Source organism: Triturus cristatus, chromosome 7, assembly GCF_964204655.1.
Source record: "Triturus cristatus chromosome 7, aTriCri1.1, whole genome shotgun sequence".
Taxonomy (NCBI): Eukaryota; Metazoa; Chordata; class Amphibia; order Caudata; family Salamandridae; genus Triturus; species Triturus cristatus.
In genome coordinates this window covers 1,474,378,012-1,474,397,422 of record NC_140590.1, presented here as the reverse complement: position 1 = coordinate 1,474,397,422, position 19,411 = coordinate 1,474,378,012, and positions in this window count along the sequence as shown.

Here is a 19,411-nt window from a genome sequence, read left to right as displayed (position 1 = left end):
TTTTAAAGCCTCAATGTGACCAAAATTGCCATTTTTACAGACTTTTTCTCCTTCTCAGAAGCTTCTATTTTGACCAATCTCAGGCATTAAAATGACTCTAAACACACTTATATTAGTTCTAAAATTGATATTTCACATGCAAAAGTCATTTACAGTCAAAAAATTTAATATTAAAAATTTACACTTTTTGACCATCTGGAGAAAGTTCGACAGGTCACGGGTCATCGTTTTTCATCAGAAAATTGATTTTTTGGACTGTAGAAAAATTGATTCAAAATGTCATTTGGATTGTGCCTCATGTTAAATAACTACGTTTTAAAGCCTCAATGTGACCAAAATTGGCATTTTTACAGACATTTTCTCCTACTCAGAAACTTCTATTTCGACCAATTTCAGGGATTAAAATGACTCTAAACACACTTATTTTTGTTCCAAAAGTGATATTTCACATGCAAAAGTCATTTTGAGTCAAAAAATTAAATATTAAAAATTTACCATCTTTGACCATCTGGAGAAAGTTCGACAGGTCACGGGTCATCGTTTTCATCAGAAAATAGATTTTTTGGACTGTAGAAAAATTGATTCAAAATGTCATTTGGGTTGTGCCTCATGTTGAATAACTACTTATTGAAGCCTCAATGTGTCCAAAATTGGTATTTTTACAGATATTTTCTCCTACTCAGAAACTTCTATTTCGACCAATTTCAGGCATTAAAATGACTCTAAACACACTTATTTTAGTTCCAAAAGTGATAATTCACATGCAATAGTCATTTACAGTCAAAAAATTAAATATTAAAAAATTACTATTTTTGACCATATGGAGAAAGTTCGACAGGTCACGGGTCATCGTTTTTCATCAGAAAATAGATTTTTGGGACTTTGGAAAAATTGATTCAAAATGTCATTTGGATTGTGCCTCATGTTGAATAACTACTTTTTAAAGCCTCAATGTGACCAAAATTGCCATTTTTACAGACTTTTTCTCCTACTCAGAAGCTTCTATTTCGACCAATTGCAGGCATTAAAGTGACTCTAAACACACTTATTTTTGTTCCAAAAGTGATAATTCACATGCAATAGTCATTTACAGTCAAAAAATTAAATATTAAAAAATTACTATTTTTGACCATATGGAGAAAGTTTGACAGGTCACGGGTCATCGTTTTTCATCAGAAAATAGATTTTTTGGACTTTGGAAAAATTGATTCAAAATGTCATTTGGATTGTGCCTCATGTTGAATAATTACTTTTTAAAGCCTCAATGTGACCAAAATTGACATTTTTACAGACTTTTTCTCCTACTCAGAGGCTTCTATTTTGACCAATTTCAGGCATTAAAATGACTCTAAACACACTTATTTTAGTTCCAAAAGTGATAATTCACATGCAATAGTCATTTCCAGTCAAAAAACTTAAATATGAAAAAATTACTATTTTTGACGATCTGAAGAAAGTTTGACAGGTTACGGGTCATCGTTTTTCATCAGAAAATTGATTTTTTGGACTGTAGAAAAATTGATTCAAAATGTCATTTGGATTGTGCCTCATGTTGAATAAGTACTTTTTAAAGCCTCAATGTGACCAACATTGGCATTTTTTGCAGACTTTTTCTACTACTCAGAAGCCTCTATTTCAACTAATTTCAGGCATTAAAATGACTCTAAACACACTTATATTAGTTCCAAAAGTGATAATTCACACGCAATAGTCATTTACTGTCAAAAATTTAAATAATAAAAAATTACCATTTTTGACCATCTGGAGAAAGTTCGACAGGTGACGGGTCATCAATTTCATCAGAAAATTAATTTTTTGGACTGTAGAAAAATTGATTCAAAATGTCATTTGGATTGTGCCCCATGTTGAATAACTACTTATTAAAGCCTCAATGTGACCAAAATTGGCATTTTTACAGACATTTTCTCCTACTCAGAAACTTCTATTTCGACCAATTTCAACAGACTTATTTTTGTTCCAAATGTGATATTTCACATGCAAAAGTCATTTTGAGTAAAAAAATTTAATATTAAAAATTTACCATTTTTGACCATCTGGAGAAAGTTTGACAGGTCACGGGTCATCAATTTCATCAGAAAATTGATTTTTTGGACTGTAGAAAAATTGATTCAAAATGTCATTTGGATGGTGCCTCATGTTGAATAACTACTTTTTAAAGCCTCAATGTGACCAAAATTGCCATTTTTACAGACTTTTTCTCCTTCTCAGAAGCTTCTATTTTGACCAATTTCAGGCATTAAAATGACTCTAAACACACTTATATTAGTTCCAAAAGTGATAATTCACATGCAATAGTCATTTACTGTCAAAAAATTAAATATTATAAAATTATCATTTTTGACCATCTGGAGAAAGTTCGACAGGTCAAGCGTCATCGTTTTTCATCAGAAAATTGTTTTTTTGGACTGTAGAAAAATTGATTCAAAATGTCATTTGGATTGTGCCTCATGTTGAATAACTACTTTTTAAAGCCTCAATGTGACCAAAATTGCCATTTTTACAGACTTTTTCTCCTTCTCAGAAACTTCTATTTTGACCAATTTCAGGCATTAAAATGACTCTAAACACACTTATATTAGTACCAAAAGTGATAATTCATATGCAATAGTCATTTACTGTCAAGAAATTAAATATTAAAAAATTACCAGTTTTTGACCATTTGGAGAATGTTCGACAGGTCACGGGTCATAGTTTTTCATCAAAAAATTGATTTTTTGGACTGTAGAAAAATTGATTCAAAATGTCATTTGGATTGTGCCTCATGTTGAATAACTACTTATTTAAGCCTCAATGTGACCAAAATTGGCATTTTTACAGACTTTTTCTCCTACTCAGAAGCTTCCATTTTGACCAATTTCAGGCATTAAAATGACTCTAAACACACTTATATTAGTTCCAAAATTGATATTTCACATGCAAAAGTCATTTACAGTCAAAAAATTTAATATTAAAAATTTACACTTTTTGACCATCTGGAGAAAGTTCGACAGGTCACGGGTCATCGTTTTTCATCAGAAAATTGATTTTTTGGACTGTAGAAAAATTGATTCAAAATGTCATTTGGATTGTGCCTCATGTTAAATAACTACTTTTTAAAGCCTCAATGTGACCAAAATTGGCATTTTTACAGACATTTTCTCCTACTCAGAAACTTCTATTTCCACCAATTTCAGGAATTAAAATGACTCCAAACGCACTTATTTTTGTTCCAAAAGTGATATTTCACATGCAAAAGTCATTTTGAGTCAAAAAACTTAAATAATAAAAAATTACCATTTTTGACCATCTGGAGAAAGTTCGACATCTTTATAACTACTTTTTAAAGCCTCAATGTGACCAAAATTGCCATTTTTACAGACTTTTTCTCCTTCTCAGAAGCTTCTATTTTGACCAATTTCAGGCATTAAAATGACTCTAAACACACTTATATTAGTTCCAAAAGTGATAATTCACATGCAATAGTCATTTACTGTCAAAAAATTAAATATTAAAAAATTACCATTTTTGACCATCTGGAGAAAGTTCGACAGGTCACGGGTCATCGTTTTTCATCAGAAAATTGATTTTTTGGACTGTAGAAAAATGTATTCAAAATGTCATTTGGATTGTGCCTCATGTTTAATAACTACTTTTTAAAGCCTCAATGTGACCAAAATTGCCATTTTTACAGACTTTTTCTCCTTCTCAGAAGCTTCTATTTTGACCAATTTCAGGCATTAAAATGACTCTAAACACACTTATATTAGTTCCAAAAGTGATAATTCACATGCAATAGTCATTTACTGTCAAAAAATTAAATATTAAAAAATTACCATTTTTGACCATCTGGAGAAAGTTCGACAGGTCTCGGGTCATTGTTTTTCATCAGAAAATTGATTTTTTGGACTGTAGAAAAATTGATTCAAAACGTCATTTGGATGGTGCCTCATTTTGAATAACTACTGTTTAAAGCCTCACTGTGACCAAAATTGGCATTTTTACAGACTTTTTCTCCTACTCAGAAGCTTCTATTTTGACCAATTTCAGGCATTAAAATGACTATAAACACACTTATTTTAGTTCCAAAAGTGGTAATTCACATGCAATAGTCAGTTACAGTCAAAAAATTAAATATTACAAATTTATTATTTTTGACCATCTGGAGAAAGTTTGACAGGTCATGGGTCATCATTTTTCATCAGAAAATTGATTTTTTGGACTGTAGAAAAATTGATTCAAAATGTCATTTGGATTGTGCCTCATGTTGAATAACCACTTTTTAAAGCCTCAATGTGACCAAAATTGCCATTTTTACAGACTTTTTCTCCTACTCAGAAGCTTCTATATTTACCAATTTCAGGCATTAAAATGACTCTAAACACACTTATTTTAGTTCCAAAAGTGATAATTCACATGCAATAGTCATCTACAGTAAAAAAAAAAAATATTAAAAAATTTCCATTTTTGACCATCTGGAGAAAGTTCGACAGGTCATGGGTCATTGTTTTTCATCAGAAAATTGATTTTTTGGACTGTAGAAAAATAGATTCAAAATGTCATTTGAATTCTGCCTCATGTTGAATAACTACTTTTTAAAGCCTCAATGTGACCAAAATTGCCATTTTTTGCAGACTTTTTCTACTACTCAGAAGCCTCTATTTCAACCAACTTCAGGCATTAAAATGACTCTAAACACACTTCATTAGTTTCAAAAGTGATAATTCACATGCAATAGTCATTTACTGTCAAAAAATTAAATATTAAAAAATTACCATTTTTGACTATCTGGAGAAAGTTCGACAGGTCATCGTTTTTCATCAGAAAATTGATTTTTTGGACTGTAGAAAAATTGATTCAAAATGTCATTTGGATTGTGCCTCATGTTGAATAACTACTTTTTAAAGCCTCAATGTGACCAAAATTGGCATTTTTACAGACATTTTCTCCTACTCAGAAACTTCTATTTCGACCAATTTCAGGGATTAAAATGACTCTAGACACACTCATTTTTGTTCAAAAAGTGATATTTCACATGTAAAAGTCATTTTGAGTCAAAAAATTAAATAATAAAAAATTACCATTTTTGACCATCTGGAGAAAGTTCGACATCTTTATAACTACTTTTTAAAGCCTCAATGTGACCAAAATTGCCATTTTTACAGACTTTTTCTCCTTCTCAGAAGCTTCTATTTTGACCAATTTCAGGCATTAAAATGACTCTAAACACACTTATATTAGTTCTAAAAGTGATAATTCACATGCAATAGTCATTTACTGTCAAAAGTTAAATATTAAAAAATTACCATTTTTGATCATCTGGAGAAAGTTCGACAGGTCGGGTCATCGTTTTTCATCAGAAAATTGATTTTTTGGACTGTAGAAAAATTGATTCAAAATGTCATTTGTATTGTGCCTCATGTTGAATAAGTACTTTTTAAAGCCTCAATGTGACCAAAATTGGCATTTTTTGCAGACTTTTTCTACTACTCAGAAGCCTCTATTTCAACCAATTTCAGGCTTTAAAATTACTCTAAATACACTTATATTAGTTCCAAAAGTGATAATTCACATGCAATAGTCATTTTCTGTCAAAAAATTAAATAATAAAAAAATTACCATTTTTGACCATCTGGAGAAAGTTCGACTGGTCACGGGTCATCATTTTTCATCAGAAAATAGTTTTTTTGGACTGTAGAAAAATTGATTCAAAATGTCATTTGGATTGTGCCTCATGTTGAATAACTACTTTTTAAAGCCTCAATGTGATCAAAATTGGCATTTTTACAGACTTTTTCTCCTACTCAGAAACTTCTATTTCGATCAATTTCAGGCATTAAAATGACTCTAAACACACTTATTTTTGTTCCAAAAGTGATATTTCACATGCAAAAGTCATTTTGAGTCAAAAAATTAAATATTAAAAATGTACCATCTTTGACCATCTGGAGAAAGTTCGACAGGTCAGGGGTCATCGTTTTTCATCAGAAAATTGTTTTTGTGGACTGTAGAAAAATTAATTCAAAATGTCATTTGGATTGTGCCTCATGTTGAATAAGTACTTTTTAAAGCCTCAATGTGACCAAAATTGGCATTTTTTGCAGACTTTTTCTACTACTCAGAAGCCTCTATTTCAACCAATTTCAGGCATTAAAATGACTCTAAACACACTTATATTAGTTCCAAAAGTGATAATTCACATGCAATAGTCATTTACTGTCAAAAAATTAAATAATAAAAAATTACCATTTTTGACCATCTGGAGAAAGTTCGACAGTTCATGGGTCATCGTTTTTCATCAGAAAATAGTTTTTTTGGACTGTAGAAAAATTGATTCAAAATGTCATTTGGATTGTGCCTCATGTTGAATAACTACTTTTTGAAGCCTCAATGTGACCAAAATTGCCATTTTTACAGACTTTTTCTCCTTCTCAGAAGCTTCTATTTTGACCAATTTCAGGCATTAAAATGACTCTAAACACACTTATATTAGTTCCAAAAGTGATAATTCACATGCAATAGTCATTTACTGTCAAAAAATTAAATATTAAAAAATTACCATTTTTGACCATCTGGAGAAAGTTCGACAGGTCAAGGGTCATCGTTTTTCATCAGAAAATTGTTCTTTTGGACTGTAGAAAAATTGATTCAAAATGTCATTTGGATTGTGCCTCATGTTGAATAACTACTTTTTAAAGCCTCAATGTGACCAAAATTGCCATTTTTTGCAGACTTTTTCTACTACTCAGAAGCCTCTTTTTCAACCAATTTCAGGCACTAAAATGACTCTAAACACACTTATTTCAGTTCCAAAAGTGATAATTCACAAGCAATAGTCATTTACAGTCAAGAAATTAAATATTAAAAAATTACCATTTTTGACGATCTGAAGAAAGTTTGACAGGTCACGCGTCATTGTTTTTCATCAGAAAATTGATTTTTTGGACTGTAGAAAAATTGATTCAAAATGTCATTTGGATTGTGCCTCATGTTGAATAACTACTTTTTAAAGCCTCAATGTGACCAAAATTGCCATTTTAACAGACTTTTTCTCCTTCTCAGAAACTTTTATTTTGACCAATTTCAGCCATTAAAATGACTCTAAACACACTTATTTCAGTTCCAGAAGTGATAATTCACATGCAATAGTCATTTACAGTCAAGAAATTAAATATTAAAAAATTACCATTTTTGACGATCTGAAGAAAAATCGACAGGTCACGGGTCATCGTTTTTCATCAGAAAATTGATTTTTTGGACTGTAGAAAAATTGATTCAAAATGTCATTTGGATTGTGCCTCATGTTGAATAACTACTTATTAAAGCCTCAATGTGACCAAAATTGGCATTTTTACAGACATTTTCTCCTACTCAGAAACTTCTATTTCGACCAATTTCAGGCATTAAAATGCCTCTAAACAGACTTATTTTTGTTCCAAACGTGATATTTCACATGCAAAAGTAATTTTGATTCAAAAAATTTAATATTAAAAATTTACCATTTTTGACCATCTGGAGAAAGTTCGACGGGTCATCAATTTCATCAGAAAATTGATTTTTTGGACTGTAGAAAAATTGATTCAAAATGTCATTTGGATTGTGCCTCATGTTGAATAACTACTTATTAAAGCCTCAATGTGACCAAAATTGGCATTTTTACAGACATTTACTCCTACTCAGAAACTTCTATCTCGACCAATTTCAGGCATTAAAATGGCTCTAAACACACTTATTATTGTTCCAAAAGTGATATTTCACATGCAAAAGTCATTTTGAGTCAAAAAATTAAATATTAAAAAATTACCATTTTTGACGATCTGAAGAAAGTTCGACAGGTCACGGGTCATCGTTTTTCATCAGAAAATTGATTTTTTGGACTGTAGAAAAATTGATTCAAAATGTCATTAGGATGGTGCCTCATGTTGAATAACTACTTTTTAAAGCCTCAATGTGACCAAAATTGCCAATTTTTTGCAGACTTTTTCTACTACTCAGAAGCCTCTATTTCAACCAATTTCAGGCATTAAAATGACTCTAAACACACTTATATTAGTTCCAAAAGTGATAATTCACATGCAATAGTTATTTACTGTCAAAAAATTAAATAATAAAAAATTACCATTTTTGACCATCTGGAGAAAGTTCGACAGGTCATGGGTCATCGTTTTTCATCAGAAAATTGTTTTTTTGGACTGTAGAAAAATTGATTCAAAATATCATTTGGATTGTGCCTCATGTTGAATAACTACTTTTTAAAGCCTCAATGTGACCAAAATTGCCATTTTTACAGAATTTTTCTCCTTCTCAGAAGCTTCTATTTTGACCAATTTCAGGCATTAAAATGACTCTAAACACACTTATATTAGTTCCAAAAGTGATAATTCACATGCAATAGTCATTTACTGTCAAAAAATTAAATATAAAAAAATTACCATTTTTGACCATCTGGAGAAAGTCCGACAGGTCACGGGTCATCGTTTTTCATCAGAAAATTGATTTTTTGGATTGTAGAAAAATTGATTCAAAATGTCATTTGGATTGTGCCTCATGTTGAATAACTACTTTTTAAAGCCTCAATGTGACCAAAATTGCCATTTTTACAGAATTTTTCTCCTTCTCAGAAGCTTCTATTTTGACCAATTTCAGGCATTAAAATGACTCTAAACACACTTATATTAGTTCCAAAAGTGATAATTCACATGCAATAGTCATTTACTGTCAAAAAATTAAATATAAAAAAATTACCATTTTTGACCATCTGGAGAAAGTCCGACAGGTCACGGGTCATCGTTTTTCATCAGAAAATTGATTTTTTGGACTGTAGAAAAATTGATTCAAAATGTCATTTGGATTGTGCCTCATGTTGAATAACTACTTATTAAAGCCTCAATGTGACCAAAATTGGCATTTTTACAGACATTTTCTCCTACTCAGAAACTTCTATTTCGACCAATTTCAGGCATTAAAATGGCTCTAAACACACTTATTATTGTTCCAAAAGTGATATTTCACATGCAAAAGTCATTTCGAGTCAAAAAATTAAATATTAAAAAATTACCATTTTTGACGATATGAAGAAAGTTCGACAGGTCACGGGTCATCGTTTTTCATCAGAAAATTGATTTTTGCACTGTAGAAAAATTGATTCAAAATGTCATTTGGATTGTGCCTCATGTTGAATAAGTACTTTTTAAAGCCTCAATGTGACCAAAATTGGCATTTTTTGTAGACTTTTTCTACTACTCAGAAGCCTCTATTTCAACCAATTTCAGGCATTAAAATGACTCTAAACACACTTATATTAGTTCCAAAATTGATAATTCACATGCAATAGTCATTTACTGTCAAAAAATTTAATAATAAAAAATTACCATTTTTGACCATCTGGAGAAAGTTCGACAGGTCATGGGTCATCGTTTTTCATCAGAAAATAGTTTCTTTTGGACTGTAGAAAAATTGATTCAAAATGTCATTTGGATTGTGCCTCATGTTGAATAACTACTTTTAAAAGCCTCAATGTGACCAAAATTGGCATTTTTACAGACTTTTTCTCCTACTCAGAAACTTCTATTTCGACCAATTTCAGGCATTAAAATGCCTCTAAACAGACTTATTTTTGTTCCAAACGTGATATTTCACATGCAAAAGTAATTTTGATTCAAAAAATTTAATATTAAAAATTTACCATTTTTGACCATCTGGAGAAAGTTCGACAGGTCACGGGTCATCAATTTCATCAGAAAATTGATTTTTTGGACTGTAGAAAAATTGATTCAAAATGTCATTTGGATTGTGCCTCATGTTGAATAACTACTTATTAAAGCCTCAATGTGACCAAAATTGGCATTTTTACAGACATTTACTCCTACTCAGAAACTTCTATCTCGACCAATTTCAGGCATTAAAATGGCTCTAAACACATTTATTATTGTTCCAAAAGTGATATTTCACATGCAAAAGTCATTTTGAGTCAAAAAATTAAATATTAAAAAATTACCATTTTTGACGATCTGAAGAAAGTTCGACAGGTCACGGGTCATTGTTTTTCATCAGAAAATTGATTTTTTGGACTGTAGAAAAATTGATTCAAAATGTCATTTGGATTGTGCCTCATATTGAATAACTACTTTTTAAAGCCTCAATGTGACCAAAATTGCCATTTTTACAGACTTTTTCTCCTTCTCAGAAACTTCTATTTTGACCAATTTCAGGCATTAAAATGACTCTAAACACACGTATTTCAGTTCCAAAAGTGATAATTCACATGCAATAGTCATTTACAGTCAAGAAATTAAATATTAAAAAATTACCATTTTTGACGATCTGTAGAAAGTTTGACAGGTTACGGGTCATCGTTTTTCATCAGAAAATTGATTTTTTGGACTGTAGAAAAATTGATTCAAAATGTCATTTGGATTGTGCCTCATGTTGAATAAGTACTTTTTAAAGACTCAATGTGACCAACATTGGCATTTTTTGCAGACTTTTTCTCCTACTCAGAAGCCTCTATTTCAACTAATTTCAGGCATTAAAATGACTCTAAACACACTTGTATTAGTTCCAAAAGTGATAATTCACATGCAAAAGTCATTTTGAGTCAAAAAATTAAATATTAAAAATTTACCATTTTTGACCATCTGGAGAAAGTTCGACAGGTCACGGGTCATCAATTTCATCAGAAAATTGATTTTTTGGACTGTAGAAAAATTGATTCAAAATGTCATTTGGATTGTGCCTCATGTTGAATAACTACTTATTAAAGCCTCAATGTGACCAAAATTGGCATTTTTACAGACATTTACTCCTACTCAGAAACTTCTATTTCGACCAATTTCAGGCATTAAAATGGCTCTAAACACACTTATTATTGTTCCAAAAGTGATATTTCACATGCAAAAGTCATTTTGAGTCAAAAAATTAAATATTAAAAAATTACCATTTTTGACGATCTGAAGAAAGTTCGACAGGTCACGGGTCATCGTTTTTCATCAGAAAATTGATTTTTTGGACTGTAGAAAAATTGATTCAAAATGTCATTTGGATGGTGCCTTATGTTGAATAACTACTTTTTAAAGCCTCAATGTGACCAAAATTGCCAATTTTTTGCAGACTTTTTCTACTACTCAGAAGCCTCTATTTCAACCAATTTCAGGCATTAAAATGACTCTAAACACACTTATATTAGTTCCAAAAGTGATAATTCACATGCAATAGTCATTTACTGTCAAAAAATTAAATAATAAAAAATTACCATTTTTGACCATCTGGAGAAAGTTCGACAGTTCATGGGTCATCGTTTTTCATCAGAAAATAGTTTTTTTGGACTGTAGAAAAATTGATTCAAAATGTCATTTGGATTGTGCCTCATGTTGAATAACTACTTTTTAAAGCCTCAATGTGACCAAAATTGCCATTTTTACAGACTTTTTCTCCTTCTCAGAAGCTTCTATTTTGACCAATTTCAGGCATTAAAATGACTCTAAACACACTTATATTAGTTCCAAAAGTGATAATTCACATGCAATAGTCATTTACTGTCAAAAAATTAAATGATAAAAAATATACCATTTTTGACCATCTGGAGAAAGTTCGACAGGTCACGGGTCATCAATTTCATCAGAAAATTGATTTTTTGGACTGTAGAAAAATTGATTCAAAATGTCATTTGGATTGTGCCTCATGTTGAATAACTACTTATTAAAGCCTCAATGTGACCAAAATTGGCATTTTTACAGACATTTACTCCTACTCAGAAACTTCTATCTCGACCAATTTCAGGCATTAAAATGGCTCTAAACACACTTATTATTGTTCCAAAAGTGATATTTCACATGCAAAAGTCATTTTGAGTCAAAAAATTAAATATTAAAAAAATTACCATTTTTGACGATCTGAAGAAAGTTCGACAGGTCACGGGTCATCGTTTTTCATCAGAAAATTGATTTTTTGGACTGTAGAAAAATTGATTCAAAATGTCATTTGGATGGTGCCTCATGTTGAATAACTACTTTTTAAAGCCTCAATGTGACCAAAATTGCCAATTTTTTGCAGACTTTTTCTACTACTCAGAAGCCTCTATTTCAACCAATTTCAGGCATTAAAATGACTCTAAACACACTTATATTAGTTCCAAAAGTGATAATTCACATGCAATAGTTATTTACTGTCAAAAAATTAAATAATAAAAAATTACCATTTTTGACCATCTGGAGAAAGTTCGACAGGTCATGGGTCATCGTTTTTCATCAGAAAATTGTTTTTTTGGACTGTAGAAAAATTGATTCAAAATGTCATTTGGATTGTGCCTCATGTTGAATAAGTACTTTTTAAAGCCTCAATGTGACCAAAATTGGCATTTTTTGCAGACTTTTTCTACTACTCAGAAGCCTCTATTTCAACCAATTTCAGGCATTAAAATGACTCTAAACACACTTATATTAGTTCCAAAAGTGATAATTCACATGCAATAGTCATTTACTGTCAAAAAATTAAATAATAAAAAATTACCATTTTTGACCATCTGGAGAAAGTTCGACAGTTCATGGGTCATCGTTTTTCATCAGAAAATAGTTTTTTTGGACTGTAGAAAAATTGATTCAAAATATCATTTGGATTGTGCCTCATGTTGAATAACTACTTTTTAAAGCCTCAATGTGACCAAAATTGCCATTTTTACAGACTTTGTCTCCTTCTCAGAAGCTTCTATTTTGACCAATTTCAGGCATTAAAATTACTCTAAACACACTTATATTAGTTCCAAAAGTGATAATTCACATGCAATAGTCATTTACTGTCAAAAAATTAAATATAAAAAAATTACCATTTTTGACCATCTGAAGAAAGTTTGACAGGTCACGGGTCATTGTTTTTCATCAGAAAATTGATTTTTTGGACTGTAGAAAAATTGATTCAAAATGTCATTTTGAGTCAAAAAATTAAATATTAAAAATTTACCATTTTTGACCATCTGGAGAAAGTTCGACAGGTAATGGGTCATCGTTTTTCATCAGAAAATAGTTTTTTTGGACTGTAGAAAAATTGATTCAAAATGTCATTTGGATTGTGCCTCATGTTGAATAACTACTTTTTAAAGCCTCAATGTGACCAAAATTGGCATTTTTGCAGACATTTTCTCCTACTCAGAAACTTCTATTTCGACCAATTTCAGGCATTAAAATGACTCTAAACACACTTATTTTTGATCCAAAAGTGATATTTCACATGCAAAAGTCATTTTGAGTCAAAAAATTAAATATTAAAAATTTACCATCTTTGACCATCTGGAGACAGTTCGACAGGTCACGGGTCATCGTTTTCATCAGAAAATTGATTTTTTGGACTGTAGAAAAATTGATTCAAAATGTCATTTGTATTGTGCCTCATGTTGAATAAGTACTTTTTAAAGCCTCAATGTGACCAACATTGGCATTTTTTGCAGACTTTTTCTACTACTCAGAAGCCTCTATTGCAACTAATTTCAGGCATTAAAATGACTCTAAACACACTTGTATTAGTTCCAAAAGTGATAATTCACATGCAAAAGACATTTTGAGTCAAAAAATTAAATATTAAAAATTTACCATTTTTGACCATCTGGAGAAAGTTCGACAGGTCACGGGTCATCAATTTCATCAGAAAATTGATTTTTTGGACTGTAGAAAAATTGATTCAAAATGTCATTTGGATTGTGCCTCATGTTGAATAACTACTTATTAAAGCCTCAATGTGACCAAAATTGGCATTTTTACAGACATTTACTCCTACTCAGAAACTTCTATTTCGACCAATTTCAGGCATTAAAATGGCTCTAAACACACTTATTATTGTTCCAAAAGTGATATTTCACATGCAAAAGTCATTTTGAGTCAAAAAATTAAATATTAAAAAATTACCATTTTTGACGATCTGAAGAAAGTTCGACAGGTCACGGGTCATCGTTTTTCATCAGAAAATTGATTTTTTGGACTGTAGAAAAATTGATTCAAAATGTCATTTGGATGGTGCCTTATGTTGAATAACTACTTTTTAAAGCCTCAATGTGACCAAAATTGCCAATTTTTTGCAGACTTTTTCTACTACTCAGAAGCCTCTATTTCAACCAATTTCAGGCATTAAAATGACTCTAAACACACTTATATTAGTTCCAAAAGTGATAATTCACATGCAATAGTCATTTACTGTCAAAAAATTAAATAATGAAAAATTACCATTTTTGACCATCTGGAGAAAGTTCGACAGGTCATGCATGGGTCATCGTTTTTCATCAGAAAATTGTTTTTTTGGACTGTAGAAAAATTGTTTCAAAATGTCATTTGGATTGTGCCTCATGTTGAATAAGTACTTTTTAAAGCCTCAATGTGACCAAAATTGGCATTTTTTGCAGACTTTTTCTACTACTCAGAAGCCTCTATTTCAACCAATTTCAGGCATTAAAATGACTCTAAACACACTTATATTAGTTCCAAAAGTGATAATTCACATGCAATAGTCATTTACTGTCAAAAAATTAAATAATAAAAAATTACCATTTTTGACCATCTGGAGAAAGTTCGACAGTTCATGGGTCATCGTTTTTCATCAGAAAGTAGTTTTTTTGGACTGTAGAAAAATTGATTCAAAATGTCATTTGGATTGTGCCTCATGTTGAATAACTACTTTTTAAAGCCTCAATGTGACCAAAATTGCCATTTTTACAGACTTTTTCTCCTTCTCAGAAGCTTCTATTTTGACCAATTTCAGGCATTAAAATGACTCTAAACACACTTATATTAGTTCCAAAAGTGAGAATTCACATGCAATAGTCATTTACTGTCAAAAAATTAAATAATAAAAATATACCATTTTTGACCATCTGGAGAAAGTTCGACAGGTCATGGGTCATCGTTTTTCATCAGAAAATTGATTTTTTGGACTGTAGAAAAATTGATTCAAAATGTCATTTGGATTGTGCCTCATGTTGAATAAGTACTTTTTAAATCCTCAATGTGACCAAAATTGGCATTTTTTGTAGACTTTTTCTACTACTCAGAAGCCTCTATTTCAACCAATTTCAGGCATTAAAATGACTCTAAACACACTTATATTAGTTCCAAAAGTGATAATTCACATGCAATAGTCATTTACTGTCAAAAAATGTAATAATAAAAAATTACCATTTTTGACCATCTGGAGAAAGTTCGACAGGTCATGGGTCATCGTTTTTCATCAGAAAATAGTTTCTTTTGGACTGTAGAAAAATTGATTCAAAATGTCATTTGGATTGTGCCCCATGTTGAATAACTACTTTTAAAAGCCTCAATGTGACCAAAATTGGCATTTTTACAGACTTTTTCTCCTACTCAGAAACTTCTATTTCGACCAATTTCAGGCATTAAAATGCCTCTAAACAGACTTATTTTTGTTCCAAACGTGATATTTCACATGCAAAAGTCATTTTGAGTCAAAAAATTAAATATTAAAAATTTACCATCTTTGACCATCTGGAGAAAGTTCGACAGGTCACGGGTCATTGTTTTCATCAGAAAATTGATTTTTTGGACTGTAGAAAAATTGATTCAAAATGTCATTTGGGTTGTGCCTCATGTTGAATAACTACTTATTGAAGCCTCAATGTGACCAAAATTGGTATTTTTACAGATATTTTCTCCTACTCAGAAACTTCTATTTCGACCAATTTCAGGCATTAAAATGACTCTAAACACACTTATTTTAGTTCCAAAAGTGATAATTCACATGCAATAGTCATTTACAGTCAAAAAATTAAATATTAAAAAATTACTATTTTTGACCATATGGAGAAAGTTCGACAGGTCACGGGTCATCGTTTTTCATCAGAAAATAGATTTTTGGGACTTTGGAAAAATTGATTCAAAATGTCATTTGGATTGTGCCTCATGTTGAATAACTACTTTTTAAAGCCTCAATGTGACCAAAATTGCCATTTTTACAGACTTTTTCTCCTACTCAGAAGCTTCTATTTCGACCAATTGCAGGCATTAAAGTGACTCTAAACACACTTATTTTTGTTCCAAAAGTGATAATTCACATGCAATAGTCATTTACAGTCAAAAAATTAAATATTAAAAAATTACTATTTTTGACCATATGGAGAAAGTTCGACAGGTCACGGGTCATCGTTTTTCATCAGAAAATAGATTTTTTGGACTTTGGAAAAATTGATTCAAAATGTCATTTGGATTGTGCCTCATGTTGAATAATTACTTTTTAAAGCCTCAATGTGACCAAAATTGACATTTTTACAGACTTTTTCTCCTACTCAGAGGCTTCTATTTTGACCAATTTCAGGCATTAAAATGACTCTAAACACACTTATTTTAGTTCCAAAAGTGATAATTCACATGCAATAGTCATTTCCAGTCAAAAAATTAAATATGAAAAAATTACTATTTTTGACGATCTGAAGAAAGTTTGACAGGTTACGGGTCATCGTTTTTCATCAGAAAATTGATTTTTTGGACTGTAGAAAAATTGATTCAAAATGTCATTTGGATTGTGCCTCATGTTGAATAAGTACTTTTTAAAGCCTCAATGTGACCAACATTGGCATTTTTTGCAGACTTTTTCTACTACTCAGAAGCCTCTATTTCAACTAATTTCAGGCATTAAAATGACTCTAAACACACTTATATTAGTTCCAAAAGTGATAATTCACACGCAATAGTCATTTACTATCAAAAAATTAAATAATAAAAAATTACCATTTTTGACCATCTGGAGAAAGTTCGACAGGTGACGGGTCATCAATTTCATCAGAAAATTAATTTTTTGGACTGTAGAAAAATTGATTCAAAATGTCATTTGGATTGTGCCCCATGTTGAATAACTACTTATTAAAGCCTCAATGTGACCAAAATTGGCATTTTTACAGACATTTTCTCCTACTCAGAAACTTCTATTTCGACCAATTTCAACAGACTTATTTTTGTTCCAAATGTGATATTTCACATGCAAAAGTCATTTTGAGTAAAAAAATTTAATATTAAAAATTTACCATTTTTGACCATCTGGAGAAAGTTTGACAGGTCACGGGTCATCAATTTCATCAGAAAATTGATTTTTTGGACTGTAGAAAAATTGATTCAAAATGTCATTTGGATGGTGCCTCATGTTGAATAACTACTTTTTAAAGCCTCAATGTGACCAAAATTGCCATTTTTACAGACTTTTTCTCCTTCTCAGAAGCTTCTATTTTGACCAATTTCAGGCATTAAAATGACTCTAAACACACTTATATTAGTTCCAAAAGTGATAATTCACATGCAATAGTCATTTACTGTCAAAAAATTAAATATTATAAAATTATCATTTTTGACCATCTGGAGAAAGTTCGACAGGTCAAGCGTCATCGTTTTTCATCAGAAAATTGTTTTTTTGGACTGTAGAAAAATTGATTCAAAATGTCATTTGGATTGTGCCTCATGTTGAATAACTACTTTTTAAAGCCTCAATGTGACCAAAATTGCCATTTTTACAGACTTTTTCTCCTTCTCAGAAACTTCTATTTTGACCAATTTCAGGCATTAAAATGACTCTAAACACACTTATATTAGTACCAAAAGTGATAATTCATATGCAATAGTCATTTACTGTCAAGAAATTAAATATTAAAAAATTACCAGTTTTTGACCATTTGGAGAATGTTCGACAGGTCACGGGTCATAGTTTTTCATCAAAAAATTGATTTTTTGGACTGTAGAAAAATTGATTCAAAATGTCATTTGGATTGTGCCTCATGTTGAATAACTACTTATTTAAGCCTCAATGTGACCAAAATTGGCATTTTTACAGACTTTTTCTCCTACTCAGAAGCTTCCATTTTGACCAATTTCAGGCATTAAAATGACTCTAAACACACTTATATTAGTTCCAAAATTGATATTTCACATGCAAAAGTCATTTACAGTCAAAAAATTAAATATTAAAAATTTACAATTTTTGACCATCTGGAGAAAGTTTGACAGGTCACGGGTCATCGTTTTTCATCAGAAATCTGATTTTTTGGACTGTAGAAAAATTGATTCAAAATGTCATTTAGATTGTGCCTCATGTTGAATAAATACTTTTTAAAGCCTCAATGTGACCAAAATTGGCATTTTTACAGACATTTTCTCCTACTCAGAAACTGCTATTTCGACCAATTTCAGGCATTAAAATGACTCTAAACACACTTATTTCAGTTCCAAAAGTGATAATTCACAAGCAATAGTCATTTACAGTCAAGAAATTAAATATTAAAACATTACCATTTTTGACGATCTGAAGAAAGTTCGACAGGTCACGGGTCATTGTTTTTCATCAGAAAATTGATTTTTTGGACTGTAGAAAAATTGATTCAAAATGTCATTTGGATTGTGCCTCATGTTGAATAACTACTTTTTAAAGCCTCAATGTGACCAAAATTGCCATTTTTACAGACTTTTTCTCCTTCTCAGAAGCTTCTATTTTGACCAATCTCAGGCATTAAAATGACTCTAAACACACTTATATTAGTTCTAAAATTGATATTTCACATGCAAAAGTCATTTACAGTCAAAAAATTTAATATTAAAAATTTACACTTTTTGACCATCTGGAGAAAGTTCGACAGGTCACGGGTCATCGTTTTTCATCAGAAAATTGATTTTTTGGACTGTAGAAAAATTGATTCAAAATGTCATTTGGATTGTGCCTCATGTTAAATAACTACTTTTTAAAGCCTCAATGTGACCAAAATTGGCATTTTTACAGACATTTTCTCCTACTCAGAAACTTCTATTTCCACCAATTTCAGGAATTAAAATGACTCTAAACACACTTATTTTTGTTCCAAAAGTGATATTTCACATGCAAAAGTCATTTTGAGTCAAAAAACTTAAATAATAAAAAATTACCATTTTTGACCATCTGGAGAAAGTTCGACATCTTTATAACTACTTTTTAAAGCCTCAATGTGACCAAAATTGCCATTTTTACAGACTTTTTCTCCTTCTCAGAAGCTTCTATTTTGACCAATTTCAGGCATTAAAATGACTCTAAACACACTTATATTAGTTCCAAAAGTGATAATTCACATGCAATAGTCATTTACTGTCAAAAAATTAAATATTAAAAAATTACCATTTTTGACCATCTGGAGAAAGTTCGACAGGTCACGGGTCATCGTTTTTCATCAGAAAATTGATTTTTTGGACTGTAGAAAAATTTATTCAAAATGTCATTTGGATTGTGCCTCATGTTTAATAACTACTTTTTAAAGCCTCAATGTGACCAAAATTGCCATTTTTACAGACTTTTTCTCCTTCTCAGAAGCTTCTATTTTGACCAATTTCAGGCATTAAAATGACTCTAAACACACTTATATTAGTTCCAAAAGTGATAATTCACATGCAATAGTCATTTACTGTCAAAAAATTAA